We start from the raw sequence: 14,431 nt of genomic DNA, 5'->3' as shown, positions 1-14,431 counted from the left end.
AGTACAGTGGAGGGAATATAGTGAATAATATCGCAATAACTATGTAATAGTGCTAGATGGGTACTAGACCAATTGCGGGGATCACTTTGTAAATTATATAAATGTCTTACCACTATGCTGTACACCTGAAACTAATACAAAATAATATTGAATGTCAACGCTAATTGAAAAATAAAAGTAAAAAGTATGTAAGAAAAAATAAAAATAATAAAATATTTTAGAAGACAAAGTTAGAGATGTGTACTTGTGTTTAATAAGGCCTTTTTGCTAATTAAAGTCTTTTATGCCCATAATGGTGTAATTAAAATGTTAAAATGTGATGCTCTCATTCTATTAATAGCAGTTTATCTTCCTGGAATTAAGATGTAAATAACAAACCCAAAAAACATTTACTTAAAATATTTTCTGGGTTAATTGCTTTAGCCCTGACTACTAAATTCTTTGTTCCTAAAACGAAAGAAAGAAAAAGGAAAGAGAAAGAAAGGGAAAAAAAAGAAAAAAACTATAAGGAGGAGAAAGTTAATAGAACAAGTGGGTAGTGAAGTGGCTATGGGAATCAAAGTCCTGGCAGAGCCAGCAAAAGGGAAATGGGGGGGCCGGCCCGGTGGCTCAGGCGGTTAGAGCTCCATGCTCCTAACTCCTAAGGCTGCCAGTTCGGTTCCCACATGGGCCAGTGGGCTCTCAACCACAAGGTTGCCAGTTCAATTCCTCAAGTCCCGCAAGTCCCTGCAACTAAGATTGAACACGGCACCTTGAGCTGAGCTGCCGCTGAGCTCCCGGATGGCTCAGTTGGTTGGAGTGCATCCTCTCAACCACAAGGTTGCCAGTTCAATTCCTCGAGTCGAGATGGTGGGCTGTGCCCCCTGCAACTAGCAATGGCAACTGGACCTGGAGCGGAGCTGTGCCCGACACAACTAAGACTGAAGGGGAACAGGACTTTATTGGGGAACAGTGTGTACTTCCAGGCCTGTTTTCCAAGTAAAGTTGTTGTCCTTTCAGTCCTAATGAAATCTTAAAAAAAAAAAAAAAAAAGGGGAAATGGGACATTATGAAGTTCTCTTTGGATAAAAGTTCCTTGGAGGGTCTAGTATTTTCCCCCTACAATGCAGAATTTCCAAAGGGCTGCACTGAAGGGGAACAAGCGCTAGACTAGACTTGTAGCTCTAGTTTTGACTCGTCCATTCATGAGGTGAGTGATCTTGAGCAAAACCCTGCCCCTCTCAGAGCCTCAGTTTTCCCCTCTGCAACACAGAAGGAAGAGATGGACCTCAAAGTCTCTACCCTTTTTTCCATCCACGTTAAATTACTGAGCGGTTAGGGGGCTAATTTTTCTCAGCGCTCTACAGGAGACATTGGCGAAGCCCTGCCGCGGCTAAGAAGGGGTTAATTCCGAACGGTTCCGCCCCCTTCTGGCCCCGCCCCGCGGACACCACCTCCCGCTAGGGTGACACCTTTGACCCCGCCCCCAGGCTGTGCGTCCACCGGAAGTGCCCGCGCGCGAGCAGCTCACTTCCGCTGGGCAGGTGACAGCCGCGGGGCTCGGAGCAGCTGGCGGCAGGGACGCACCGGGAGAGCGGGAGGACGAGGCCGCGGACATTTTGCTGCCCAGCCGAGCCGCGCTGTTTTGCCAAGAGCCGTTCGCACCTGCGGGTGAGGAAGCGGGGAGTCCGGCGAGGTTGGAGAAGAAGTGGGCGGGGAGTCGGGGGTCTGAGGTGAGGGGTGTACGGGGTCATAGGTCACGGAGGTGACGGGGCGCGCGCGAGGGGCGTAGAGTGGCTTCCCAGGCTCGGACGAGCCTGAAGGACTGCGGGTTCATTCATTCGCGCCTCCCTGGCCGCGGGCCTGCACTCCAGCCTCCTCAGGTCCGCAGCCCCTCCTGAGGTGTCCTCCCAGAGAGACTTCTAGACTTAGGCCCCGAGGAGCCTGCGCCGGGCCAGAAGGGAAACTCCCCTTCGGGTCCTCGTATCCTCCTTTGTACTCACCCCTCTGGCCATCCTGAGGCCTCCTCGTCGTTCAGGTCCTTATCTCTTTGCCAAGGTTCGAAAAGGGGGAAAAAAAAAAGAAATCAAGAAACAGCCGCCTGCTCCGTGGTGGCCTTGGGTTTGGTCTGTGTGTCGGTGTCTCATGGACAGGTTAACTGAGGGCATCTGTAATAAGACTAAGAATACGGAGGCAAAAGCTCGCTACTGGTTATTGAGCCCCTGCTGTGCGTCAGGCGCTGTGCTAAGTCCTCTACTTGCAAGGCAGCACATAAACTTCACAACGACTTGTGCGGTAGCAAGTGTTGTTATCCCCATTTTATCAGTGAGTAAACTGAGACCCAGAGAGGTTAAATCACACGTGGTAAGGTCAATCGGGTAGTACAGGCAGAGCCAGGGTTCCTACTCAGGTTTTCAGGGCCCCACAAAGTGCAGAGCAAAAAGACGCTGCATCAAGGTCGGGGTATAGGGGTTATTTAATATCTTTAATTATCATTATATTTCTTGGCACCTACGTAAAGATGTCGCCTTATTGCTTCTCATCTAACATTCTTAAGGGGCCTTTGATTCACCTTCTTGAGGACGAAACAGCCCTTCAGACTATTGCTGTGATAACCTTTCAGGGCCAGTGGAAGTTTTTCCTGACTCTTGGGAACCATGAGACACAAAACAAAAAATCCATGACTCTAATTTAAGACGATTCAGAAACTCTCCTTGAGAGGGGTTGAGCTGCACTCCTTTTGGAATAAAGAGACGAGCTACATGACCCCGAGGGGATCTTTTGGCCCTAGTTCTTGAACAACATTCTCAAAAGAAGGGTCTGTGTCCCTCAGAAAAGTGCCGGCCCCATAACTTTTTGGCTGGGGAAAGCACGTGTGGCCTGGGATACCGGGAGGTGGTTTGGTGGGCTGAGAACTGGGCTCTGTGAGGCTGCGCCTTCGTCCTGTACAGACACTTACTTGCTCCGCTTCTGTCTCACTTTCCCTGACGGTAGCATGAGAAAAACCTGCTGCCTTCCTACCCACTCCTGCGAGTTCCAAGACTTAATGAACCCGTGAAGGTTTCCACATGCCGCTGAAGAAAGCTGGGCTGTAAATACTACTGTAATACCTTTTTTTTTTAACTTTATGATCCGTTCTCCTAGTTGCACAGAATTCACAGAAACTTAATATTGTCACCTTATCCCTCTCCTTCCAAGAGAGGATTTGAGATGAAGGGACTTGTCACAGATGTAGGAACATGAGCAGAGCTCAGAGCATCTGACTCCCTGTCCCGAGTTGAGCCCACCAGGCTCCCCTGATCTCTTAGAAACTCGTGAAGAGCAGCTTCACTGGTTCTCAAAGACTCGGACCCCTCCGAGGTTATGTAGGGACGCTCTGCTGAGTGTGGGTTGAGCAGAGGGCTCGTGTATAATGGAAAACGCACTCCCATGTCCCCATCAGGGAACCCTGGGTCCCATCCCCAGCTCAGCAGATTCCTGGTAGTTTGCCCTGGGCAATTGATTGAGGCTGGGCCTCCCTTACCTCAGCTCTAAAATAATCCTGGCCGCCACTTTCCTTCCCCTGCCCCCAGCACTGGTGGGTATTGGGGTGAGATGAGGAAACTTGTACAGAGCCTGTTATTGTAGTGGGTGCCTTAACCCGAGGCAGTTGATGCCTGCTGGGGGCCTGTGCCTGGGGAAGGCTGTCACTCTGGTTTGTGGGGTGTTACTTACTTCTGCAAACAGAGATCTTTATATACACAGGACTTCTATCCTTCTGGTTTCACTTCCTAAAAGTTTTCAGAACAAGTGCAGTCTGTTAGTCCTGCTGGCTTTGGGCTTGGACTTACATCTTTTTCTAGTCATCCTCTGAAACTGTTGCAAGTCTTAATTGCTCACTTCCCAGAAAACCCCACCGCCCAGCCCCAAAGCCAGAGGTGCTGACAGTGTGCAAACATGGCTTGGGTATGGGTTTTGCTCTTTGGTGTGATTCTGTAAGCCGAGGGGGCCTCTGTTATTTGAAGATGTTTCTTTTTCTCAACAGGTCTTTTTAGCTAAGATAGGTCACGGATAAATTATCACAACCCAGAAATGGTTTTTGTATTCGTTTTCTCTTCACGCACAGAGGAACAAATAGCTCCAGAGAGAAAATGTCACTCGAGCACTTGGGGGATCCTTTTTAAAAAATCCTGCTTGCATATCCACGAGTGGTTCCTCTTTTCCCTCAGGCTAAACTCACATTCCTTAGCATTGCATCCAAGGCCTTTTGGGCCATGACCCCTGCCTGGCTCCTACTCCACGCTTCCACCTCCTCCCAGGCTCCAATCAAATTCAGCTGCTTTTCTGCAAAGCTCCAACTCTTTATACCTCTGTGGCTTTGCTTTCTGCTGTTCCCACTGCCTGAACACCATTTCCTGTGACCATCCTCCTTTGCTGGACCACTTGTTGGTGCCTCCCATCTGATCAATACCCCCTACCCTGCAGGCCTGAACTAGATGCTCTTCTTTGATGTGGCACTGTTCACAGTGGGTTGTTATTGCTTGCTTGGCTCTCTTCTATGTAAAAGGCTCTTAACTCTTGGAGAGGACTTGTCCTGTCTGTGTCTCCAGCACCTAGTAAAATGTCTGGCACGTGGTAGGTGCTCAGTCATTGTTCAGTGAATGAACAAATGAATGAATTGTCAGGATTCCTCAACTCCTAAGAAATTCAAAGAAATTCCAGATGGTCTCCGTCTATCCTCATGTCATCCCAGGGGACAGGGAGAAATCTGAGCAGTGGTGGTATTCACTATTATCAAACTACTGTTGCTACCACCCAGTGAGCCACCAACATGCTTCAGGGCCTCCAGAAACCTGGGGGTTGGGGGGGTGCTGGTGGTAACGTCTCTCCCTGTATAGTAGTAATAGTGAGTAACATTTATCAAGTACTACGTGGCTGGCCACTGTTGAGAGCTTTGTATGTATGGACATGTTTTAGGTCACAAACCCCTCAAGTATGTGACATTCTCATTTACAGTTCTGGCATGTTGTATCTGTTATGTTGTGCAGACCCCTGGAGAGCCCCTGTCCTACGTGCTGTGGCCACCTTTCCTTTCCCAACCCCTTGTTCTTGGATTGTCTCCTGTTATTTAATGGAGCTGAGGGGGAGCTTGGCTGTTCTAGACTTCCAAGCCTCATGCTTTTTGGGTTTTTAGCCTTGGGTTTGACCTTGGGCTTGCCCTTCATTAAAAGGGTCTCCCTGAAATCGGTAGACCTCTTCTATTAAGATAAGAGTATGGCTGGTCGACTCCAGAATGCTCAGAGTTTATCATCAGCTAGGATGCCTTAGTCTGATCCCCCAGGTTACCATCTCCTCTGTGGACTTGAGCTGGAAGGTGGCAGATTTGGAAGTCAGGTCTCAAAAGCTTTAAAACCAACCCTTCAGTGTCCATTTGCAAGGCTGAAAACGTTAGTTACAGCTGAGCTCTGTAGAGGCATAGACTTGGGTAGCACATACTTTTTACCACACCCTAATTGCTTTTGGGGTCTTAAGCATATTGAGAGTGGAATGACAAAATTGCATTATAGCCAGCTGTTGAGTCTGCTTCTTTGGTCTTTATTCTCTGATCGCTAAGCCCTGGGTGGCTGGATGGTGAGACACTGAGCACAGAACCTTCATACATCCAACATTCATTCATTCAGTGTTAATTTCAGACCCTGCTGTGTGCCTGGCACTGGGCTAAGTGTGAGGATAGGTAAACAAGCCAGACAGTTTCTGGCTTGGGTTGCTTACTACATTCTAATGGGGGAGAAAGACAAAGAAGAAATAGAAAACAAACATTAAAAATTAGAAAACCTGATAAGCTATGAGGGAAACAGAAGCATAGCAGCCAGCACCTGTTAAAATGTAAGTCAGATTTCGGGACTCCTGCTCAGAAGCCTCAGTGGCTCCCAGCTCACGCAGCGTAAAAAGCCAGAGTCCTTACCTGGATCTGGAAGGCCCCCTCCATTCTCGTCTGACCTCATACCCCCCTACACCCCTCCTTGCTCACTCAGCTCCAGCCATGTCACCTTCCTCGTATTCCTCAAGCAGGCCAGGCACACTCCAACCTTTGCCCTGACTATTTCTTATGCCTGGACAGTGTCACCTGCCACTTCAAGGAGGCCTTCTGTGGCCTCCCTAGTTAAATTTCAACCTCCCCTCCCCCACACTCCCTATCCTCCTTCTCTGCTCTCCTTTTCTCTGTAGCAGTGAATCACTATCCGAGATGCTGTGCATTTCACAGTTTTTCTTGCTGAGGGTCCCGTCTGCCATTAGGATGTGTGCTCTATGAAGGGAAGGCTTTTTGTCTGTTTCATTCACGGCTGCATCCCCAGCATGTAGACCTGTTTATGAACTGCGGGAGGTGGTCAGTAAACGTCTGAATAGGGCTACTGGGGGTGAGGACAGAAAAATTGCTACTTCGTGCGTGCAGGAATGGTATCTTTGAAATGATGTCAGCTAAGCTGAGATTTGAAGGGTAAGTTGGAGCAGCCACTCTAGAAGCTGGACGGGATAATCCAGGCAGAGGATCAGCATGTGCAAAGGCAGTGAGAGGTACACAGACGTTCCCATGGGCCTAAAGGCTTGTCGGCAGAGGGAAGGGCCCAGCTGTGCTCACTTCATAGCCTGTGTCAGAGCCCCCGTTAAGCCTCTCCCCCAGCATTTGTCCCCCACGTCCCACAGTTCTGGTTACTCTGTGAGCTGATGCCTGTGGAGCAGGGGACGATGGTCTGGCCTCCCTGAGGGAAGTGGCCTGGACATGTCTCCCAATAGAGACATTGCCACCTGATCTTCTACCCTCTGCCCTTTCTTTTCCCTCTTATAATTTATTTACTTACATTTATTGGCTGTAATACGGGTGATGGGGTTTGGCATTTTCAATTTCGATTTTGTCAAAATAGCTTGACAACCACATTAGATGTACAGTCTGATCCTGGCAAATGGAACCCTGGGAAGTGGCTGTCTAGCTCAGGATGGTTTTACAAAATGTGAAAGTTCCTCAAGAGGAGAGTTTAGCACTAGTCATTCTAATATTTATTGAGTCCCTACTATTTGCCAGGTACCAGTCTAGGAGCTGGGACTACAGTAGGGAATAAAAGGGACAAAATCCTTCTCCTCATGGAATTTATAGTATGGAGGGAGAAAACAATAGACAATACAAATACATCTTATAGAATGTTGGTATTACATACTTTGAAGAAAAAACTAGATGAGAAAGAAGACTAGAAAGTGAGGTGGATGTGTACAATTTTAAATAAAGTGGTCAGAGAAGGCCTCAGTCAGAAGGTGACATTTGAGCCAAGATTTAAATGAGGTGAGAGACTAAGTCATGAGGCTATTTGGAGAAAGAGCCTCCCTGGAAAAGTAAACCATGTGTGCAAAGGTCCTGAAGTAGAAACATGCCTATTTTGTTCAAGGGTCAGCAAAGAGGCCCATATGGCTGGAACTGAGGGAGTGATGGAGAGAACAGTGCGAGAAGAATTCGAAGAGGTAGTGGCAGGGAAGGTGTGTGTGAGAGACAGGAGGGGGTGTACATCTCATACAGGGCCTCAGAGGCCATGAGGCCATGATGGGGACTTTGGCTTTTACTCTGAGAGAGACGGGGAACCGTTGTGGGATTTTAAGCAAAGGTGTGCCGCTGGCTTAGACTGTAATACGATCGTTCTGCCTGTTGCTGAGGTGGGTTGTGGGGGGCAGTGTGGACACAGCGTTGGTAGCATCCCAGTGGGAGGCGATAGTGGCCTGTGGCCTGCTGGTCGTGATGGAGCTGATGAAACGCTGCTTCATGGATTCTGGATTCATTTCGAGGTAGACCCAGTAGGGTTTGCCGATAGATTAGATGTGGGATATGAGCGAGAGAGTGTGTGTTGTCAAGGGTAACCAAGGCTTCTGGCCTGAGAACCTGTTCAAGATGATATTGGCAGTAACTAGATGATGAAGACTGCAGGCTGAGCCCGTTGGGGGAAACCTGAGGTCAGTTTTTATCATGTTAAGTTTGAGCCTCCTGTTAGCCATATAGACAGTCAAGTTTAGATGTCAGTTAGGCAGGTTGGATATATGGGGAGAGGTTGGGCCTGGGGCTGTAAAGTTGTCAGCATGTAGATGATACTTACAGCCTTGACACTGGATGATGTCATGGGCGCTCCAGTGTTGAAGGAGACGGAAAGGAGGAAGAATTAACAAAGGACACGGAGGAGCAGCAGACAGTGGGGTAGGAGGGAAAGCAGAGAACATGGCATCCTGGAATGCAAGGGAAGAACGGGTTTCCAAGAGGAGGGCGCGATGTGCAGTGTCCACGCTAGTCTGCGTGAGACTTCTCGTTGGCCAGGACCACTGCATCTTCTGCCGCCAGGATCCAACACTCTCTGGCACCCAAGCCCATCTTTGAATCCCATCCTTCCTTGCTACCTCCTCAGCTCCTTCCCTCCCACGTCCTAGCCTTTAGCCAGGCAGAGGGTCTCACAGACTCCTCACCACACATGCTTGTTTTATCCTTAGGTAAGTCACTCTCTCAGCGTCTCTTTAATTCCTCATTTTTAAACATGTTACCTTGAGAATTAAAGGACAGGGGGGGCTCTAAATCACCTAGTACAGAGCCTGCACCCCAGCTGGTGGTTTAGTTATTCTCAGTTTGCTTCCTGCTAGGTTGGCGTCTTGTGGGGTGTTCTCCAAGTCACCTTCACCCGTCCCTTTCCAAGTCTGACCCATCTTTTCATGTTTAGGCAAGCCTTCATCTAAGAGGGTTTCCCTTGACTCTCTACCGGTCTCAGAACGCTTCTCCTTGAGCACTGATGGCAGTTAGCTGGAAGGCATTGTCCCTCTGCTGCTCACCTGCAGTCCTTTACCTGGTCTCTGCATCTGTCAGAACCACTGGGAGAAGACTTTCCTTAGTCTACTGGGTGCTGTGCTTCTGCGTGGGGTGCAGTCTCAGTCTCAGAGCCAGCGGTACTCCACTGTGACATACTGAATGGACGACTGTGAAACCTGACAGATCTTCAGAAAGTGTTCCTGTTGTATAAGTGGGAAAACAGAATTTAAGGAACCTTATTCTGTAGTCTTTGGCATCTTTTCCCTCATCTTGATTAATTCAAGTATTGTTCAGAAGAAGCCCCAGTTTGTTTGTGTTTTCAAGTCCAGAGGAGCTTTCCTTTTTCTTCACAGCAGATCTTTCCACACATTACTGCTTGTAGGTAGTTGAGAACTAGCACCTGGTTCTAAAATTAGGTTCTAGAGACTCAGTGCTGCTATAGGGACATTTGCATGTGGCATTTGCCTCTTTTAGTTCCTTTTCGTTTGAGGCTTTAATTGCTAGTAGGTCTCAGGAGATTGATTTTGACCAGTCAATTTTCATCCAGATCCCAGGAGGCCCATAACCCAGCCAGCTCATCTAGACAGGCTTTCACTAGGCACGGTACCAAACTTGGCCTTCTCACTGTCCAAACTGGATGGGCTGGCCCTAAAATAACCTGTCATTCAGCATTCAAGGGATTGGAGGGATGTGTGGCAACATAGTTCCCGTACCCTTTGGCCTGGGGTGTGTGCGTTTCTCCATTGAGGGAGGAATTGCCTTGCTTGACAGCGGGGCAGGCAGGACCTCGTTATGGGGTAAGGGCGGAGAAGGTCAGCACTGCTGTTTTCTGGCTGTGTGACTCCAGGAAGCTGCCGTGACCTTTCTGAGCTTCCATTTCCTCAGCTGTAAACTTCTGATTGTATCAATACCATCACTGATTATTGTGAGGATTAAATTTGAAGTTCGGTACCTAGTATTTGGCTCATAGCAGACTTCTGTTTGCCATTACTACACCACTGCCACCTTTGTTCCAAATTGCATGCCAAGCCCGAGGAGGAACACAGCTTATTTTTTCATAGTTATTGAGCTGACTTGAAAGAGCCTGTCTGTCTGGGTTTGGTGACTCCATTGTCTCAGAGAGAAAGTCTGAAATCTTGTTTCTCTACTGCTGACTCACCTTTTACTCTTTGAATTGGCCTTACCTGTTTCCCCTGGCTGTAAAGTGAACTTTAGTACTTACCCATGAGGACGTTTTCCTTTTTGAAGGACAATTGGACAGGTGAGGAGGTGTAGAATTACTGGGTAGTGAGTGGAGTTATCATCTCTATTAAACCCTAAGCTTCGTGGGGCAGGGACACAATCCAGAACATGGCATAGAGTCAGGGAATATTTGTGCTCAACCTCTGCTCTTGAGACAGAATTGAAACAGCAAAACACTGGGATGATCAACGTTTGGCTTTTCTGTTCCAAATGAAGACACGGTGGCCCCTTTTAGTTACTTCTTAGCTTAGTCTTGCCTGTCCTTGAGCTAACCTGTGCCTCGGAGCAAGTTTCTGGACAGCTCTTCATCAGTAAGGATTTAACAGTAACAATTTCAACACTGACATTGGAAGCCACCAACACAGACTTTCTGGAATCAGTTTTCCCTGCCTGAGTATACTCGATTTCAGAGATGGGTCTTGGCAGCTGGATCAGACCTTGCCAAGTGTCTCTTTCCCTTTGTCCTTTCCTGTAGCTTCTGCTCCGGCTGAGCTCACAATACCAGTTGTCTCCCTTGTTAAGTCCCCGAGCAGGCAGTGCGCTGTGCCAGTGCTGCGACGTGCCTCGTACGACTGCGGAGCATGGACTGCTCTAACTTGAGTCACTGCCCTGAGACTAGAACAGTCCTTACCCTGGCCGTTGGCTGCCAGCTGGGCAAGTGCTTGGCTTGTTGCTCTTTTCCTTCCTACTGAAAACCCAATAAGGTTTGCCGGCCCTGGCTGCATTCTGAATTTTTCTCTTTTGTCCTCTTGGAAACGTCTTTTGTCGTTCTCGGAGAATGATCATCCTCCATTTCCTCTTGTTTGGTACCCACGAAGAGCACTCATTGGTGGGGAAATGTGTTTGTCCTAGAATGTGAGATGTGGGAGGGACTTTATGTGTCATTTACTGGACTGATTTTCAAACAGTCCCGTGGGCCTATGGGTTGGTCTGGAGGGCCCCTGGTGAGGGGATTGGGAGTTGGGCGTAGTGGAAAGAACCAGGCTCTAGGACCCCCACTCTTACAGCAACCCATTCTTACAGAGCAGTTACACTTTTGTTTTAAGCGGTTTCAAAGCAAGGAGGGGCTTGAAAAGCCATTAATCTGGTTGAATTCTCTCCTTTGACAATTGGTAAAAATGAAGCTCAGAGATGGAGGGATTTGCCCAGCAGCACACAGCTGTTGGTAGCAAAGCTAGATTTCTTGGCAGCCATCTTGGCACTGACGCCTTGCCATGTTTGTTGAACGGTAACTGCAAAACCTTATGTTCTTGGTCTGCCCAGTCGTCAGTGGCTGGCACTCATTCGAGAATCTTGTCTTGATCTGTTATGGGCCCTTGGTGGTGTAGCTTCTCTGGGACCCTGTGTTTTCCTTCATTTTGTCAGCAAACATTTGGTGAGCTCCTGGAATGTGCCAGGCATAGTACCAGTCGCTGGGTTGACAGCATTAAACAGGACAAATCCCAAAGTAAGAGGCATGAGAAGGGCTGTGGAAAAGTCCACGATAACTGAGTCAGATGTCTGGAGGCCTCTGCCCTCTGGGGCCAGAGAAGGCTCCTCTGGTGCGGTGGTGTTTGAGCTGAGAGAAAAGGATGAGCATGTGAGTTTTGGGTGATGCACCATTGTTTTCTAAACTGTATTATATCCATAAGAAAGGTGATACAGGCACAGGATATACAATTCTCAGGACATAAAATGGTGAATGATGAAAGGTCAGTCTCTCGTCCATCCTTTGGTAATCCACCTTCCTTTCTGGAGGAAACCACTGTTAACTTTTCTAGTTTACCCTTTCAAGGATAGTCGATGTATTTGCAAACATGGGTGTTTATGTTTTATTAATATTCATATTTTTATTTTTAATAGAAATGGTAGTAAACTCCATATACTTTTACATCTTGCATTTTTCACTTCAGATCTTGGAGAGTGTTGCATACCAGCACGTGTAGAACTGCCTCATTCTTTCACTTGGTCGTATAGTATTCCATGTCTGTATGCTGTGCCCTAAGTTTTTAAACAAGTCCTCTATGGAGGACGATTTAAGGTGTTTACAATATTTTGCTATTACAAAGGTTGCTATATGATTAACTATATGCATAGTTTTGTACATATATAATAGAATAAATTCTTAGAAGCAGAATTGCCGGGTCAAAGGCTAATTGCTATAGAAACTAGCGATTTAGACTGCTTAGCATCATATGAAGGTATCTATTTTCCCACATTAGCACCAATATGGAGTGTTATTAGACTTTTATGTCTTTACCAAGTTGATGGATGGTATTTTATTGTAGTTTCAATTTCCATTTCTTTTATTATCAGCAAGCTTAAACCATGGCGCTTCATTTTCTATGAACAGGCCTTGTCCTTTGTCATTGTCCCATTTGTAGTCACTTTTTACGTGTTAAGGAAAATAGGCTTTTGTCTGTGATGTGATGCAAATTTTTTTGTGTGTGTTTATCGTATGTCTTGTGTTTTTTTATGTTTTTGTCCATGCAGAAAAACTTGATTTTTATATAATTGAATTCATAGATCTTTTAAGACGTAATTGATTTTATGTCAGCTCACACTGACCTCTAGGTTATACATTGTTCTATTTTTCTTCTCTAATGTTGGGGGGTTTTACATTGTTATTTTAAAAAATTAATGTTTGTACAATTTACAGCAAGTGAAATGCTCAGCTCTTAAGTGTATAGTTTGGCCAGTATCTGCTTCAAGACACAGATCATATCTGTCACCCTTAGAGTTCTTCCGTGGCCCCTTCACGTCAGGCCTTCCCACCTAGAAGCATCCACTGATCTGATGTCCATCATTGTAGGTTAGTTTTGTCTCTACTGCTTATTCAAGAATTTTATATAAATGGAACCCCCCCAATATTTAGTGTTCACATTTACACTCGCTTTCATTCTCACGTTATTCCATCAGAAGAAATACGTGAAATAAGTAGAGCAGCAGGTGGTGAAGTCCCCATTTTCAAGAGGGGAAGTTGAATTATAGAGATGAAGTGAGCTGTAACCTTAGTTCAGTACTCTTTCTTTTACAAATCATTAATTGTCATCAGCAACTTTGAGAACTAGAGAAAAGTTGAAATATATTCAATACTTATTTTTTTAACATATTTTTATAGATTAAATTCATTTCATTAGCTTAAAACACAGAAAGATATTCTTTATCTCTTGTTCATAAAATTACATTTAGATATGTGAAGACTTTTGTTTTTCCTTAAATCTAACCCTAACTCCAGTGGCTAAAATCCCAAAGAAAACCATCCAGAGTCTTTCGCTGGGAACATATGAGTTCTTTTCCCCTTCCCTTTTCTTCCTAGGACCTCAGTTTTCCCCTCTTAGATTACGTTACCTCTTTGCCCCTGGCCAGTATGTCAGTGATTCTCACCAGGGACGTCTTTATAATTCTAGAAAACCTAAGAGAAAACTACTTTATTTCAGGCTTTATTCCTAGTGGCAGGGGAAGCAGGTATGGTAATAGGATTTTTTTTAAAAAGTGAGATGAACAGGAAGCGGTCCTGGGGTTGTGGCGTCAAAGTCATCTTCCTCGGATGGGGGTGGGAAGGTGGACTCAAGGCAGGATAGCAGCAGGGCTCCTTGGAGACAAAATCAGCCCTTCCCCGTGTGCTCCTCTCTTCATTTGCACTATGCCATCCCCTTGAGCCATTCCTTGGCCTGGAAATGCTCAGTTGAGGGGTCTCCTTAGCAAAAGTGACTCATCACACTGGCCAGAGCAGTTTCTGAACCAAAAATTCCCTCCAATTAAATTGCTTTTTCAAATGTGCTCTGCAACTTCCAAAGATGGAATCCAGACCCTAAGTTTTTTCTTGCCTAAATTGGCTGCCTGCGTTCTGTTGTGGCTCATGTACACGATCGGATTCATCCAAGAACAAGGTCTTAGCTCCTTTGGCCTCCATTAGTAGGATGGTGGTGTATGGGGACAGCTCTGAGCAAGGCCAGTACAGTCTTTCCTGCAGCTTCTACAAGTCTGAGCTCCTTCAGGACGGAACTGTACGTTTTTTTCCATTCCTGCAAAGAGAATGAAAAATCTCTCTTGCACTGACATCCAAGAGGCAGTGTAAGGACACAAGAAAATAATCACCTTCAGTAGATCAACAGGGTGTAGGAGATTTTTCACAGTGAAGTGAGGTTTTTCTAATCTGTGCCCTTGGGTGGGCCTTGCAAACGCATGTTCACTTCTCCCCACCTCTCCTTCCTCCTCTATTTTAGTTTCCTGTATGTGAAACAATTTCAGAGGGATCTGATTTCTGCATCACCAGCCCCATCGGGCCCTCTGCAGAGGTTTATGCAAAATAGATACTGCAGAGCAAAGAGGCAACCAGCGCCAGCCCACTGGTTGGCAGTTGAAGTTTGTGAGTACAGTTGCTTAGCACCTGTAAAAGGAAGAGTGTCATTGAAAGCT

The 14,431-nt window shown here is 46.6% G+C and overlaps 1 protein-coding gene across 5 annotated transcripts in view; it reads left to right on the top strand.

The window, feature by feature from the left end:
* Positions 1-1,493: 1,493 nt before the first annotated feature.
* The window catches only part of AP1B1 (adaptor related protein complex 1 subunit beta 1), a 43,934-nt gene continuing 30,996 nt past the window's right edge, over positions 1,494-14,431 (top strand). For all 5 annotated transcript variants that reach the window (XM_033097660.1, XM_033097659.1, XM_033097658.1 and 2 more), the window contains exon 1: positions 1,494-1,650. The gene's annotated coding sequence lies outside the window, so the exon portion shown is untranslated. The remainder of the gene's footprint in view (positions 1,651-14,431) is intronic.

The sequence above is a fragment of the Rhinolophus ferrumequinum genome, chromosome 25 (assembly GCF_004115265.2).
Source record: "Rhinolophus ferrumequinum isolate MPI-CBG mRhiFer1 chromosome 25, mRhiFer1_v1.p, whole genome shotgun sequence".
NCBI lineage: Eukaryota > Metazoa > Chordata > Mammalia > Chiroptera > Rhinolophidae > Rhinolophus > Rhinolophus ferrumequinum.
This window is presented reverse-complemented; position numbering and strand designations above follow the sequence as displayed.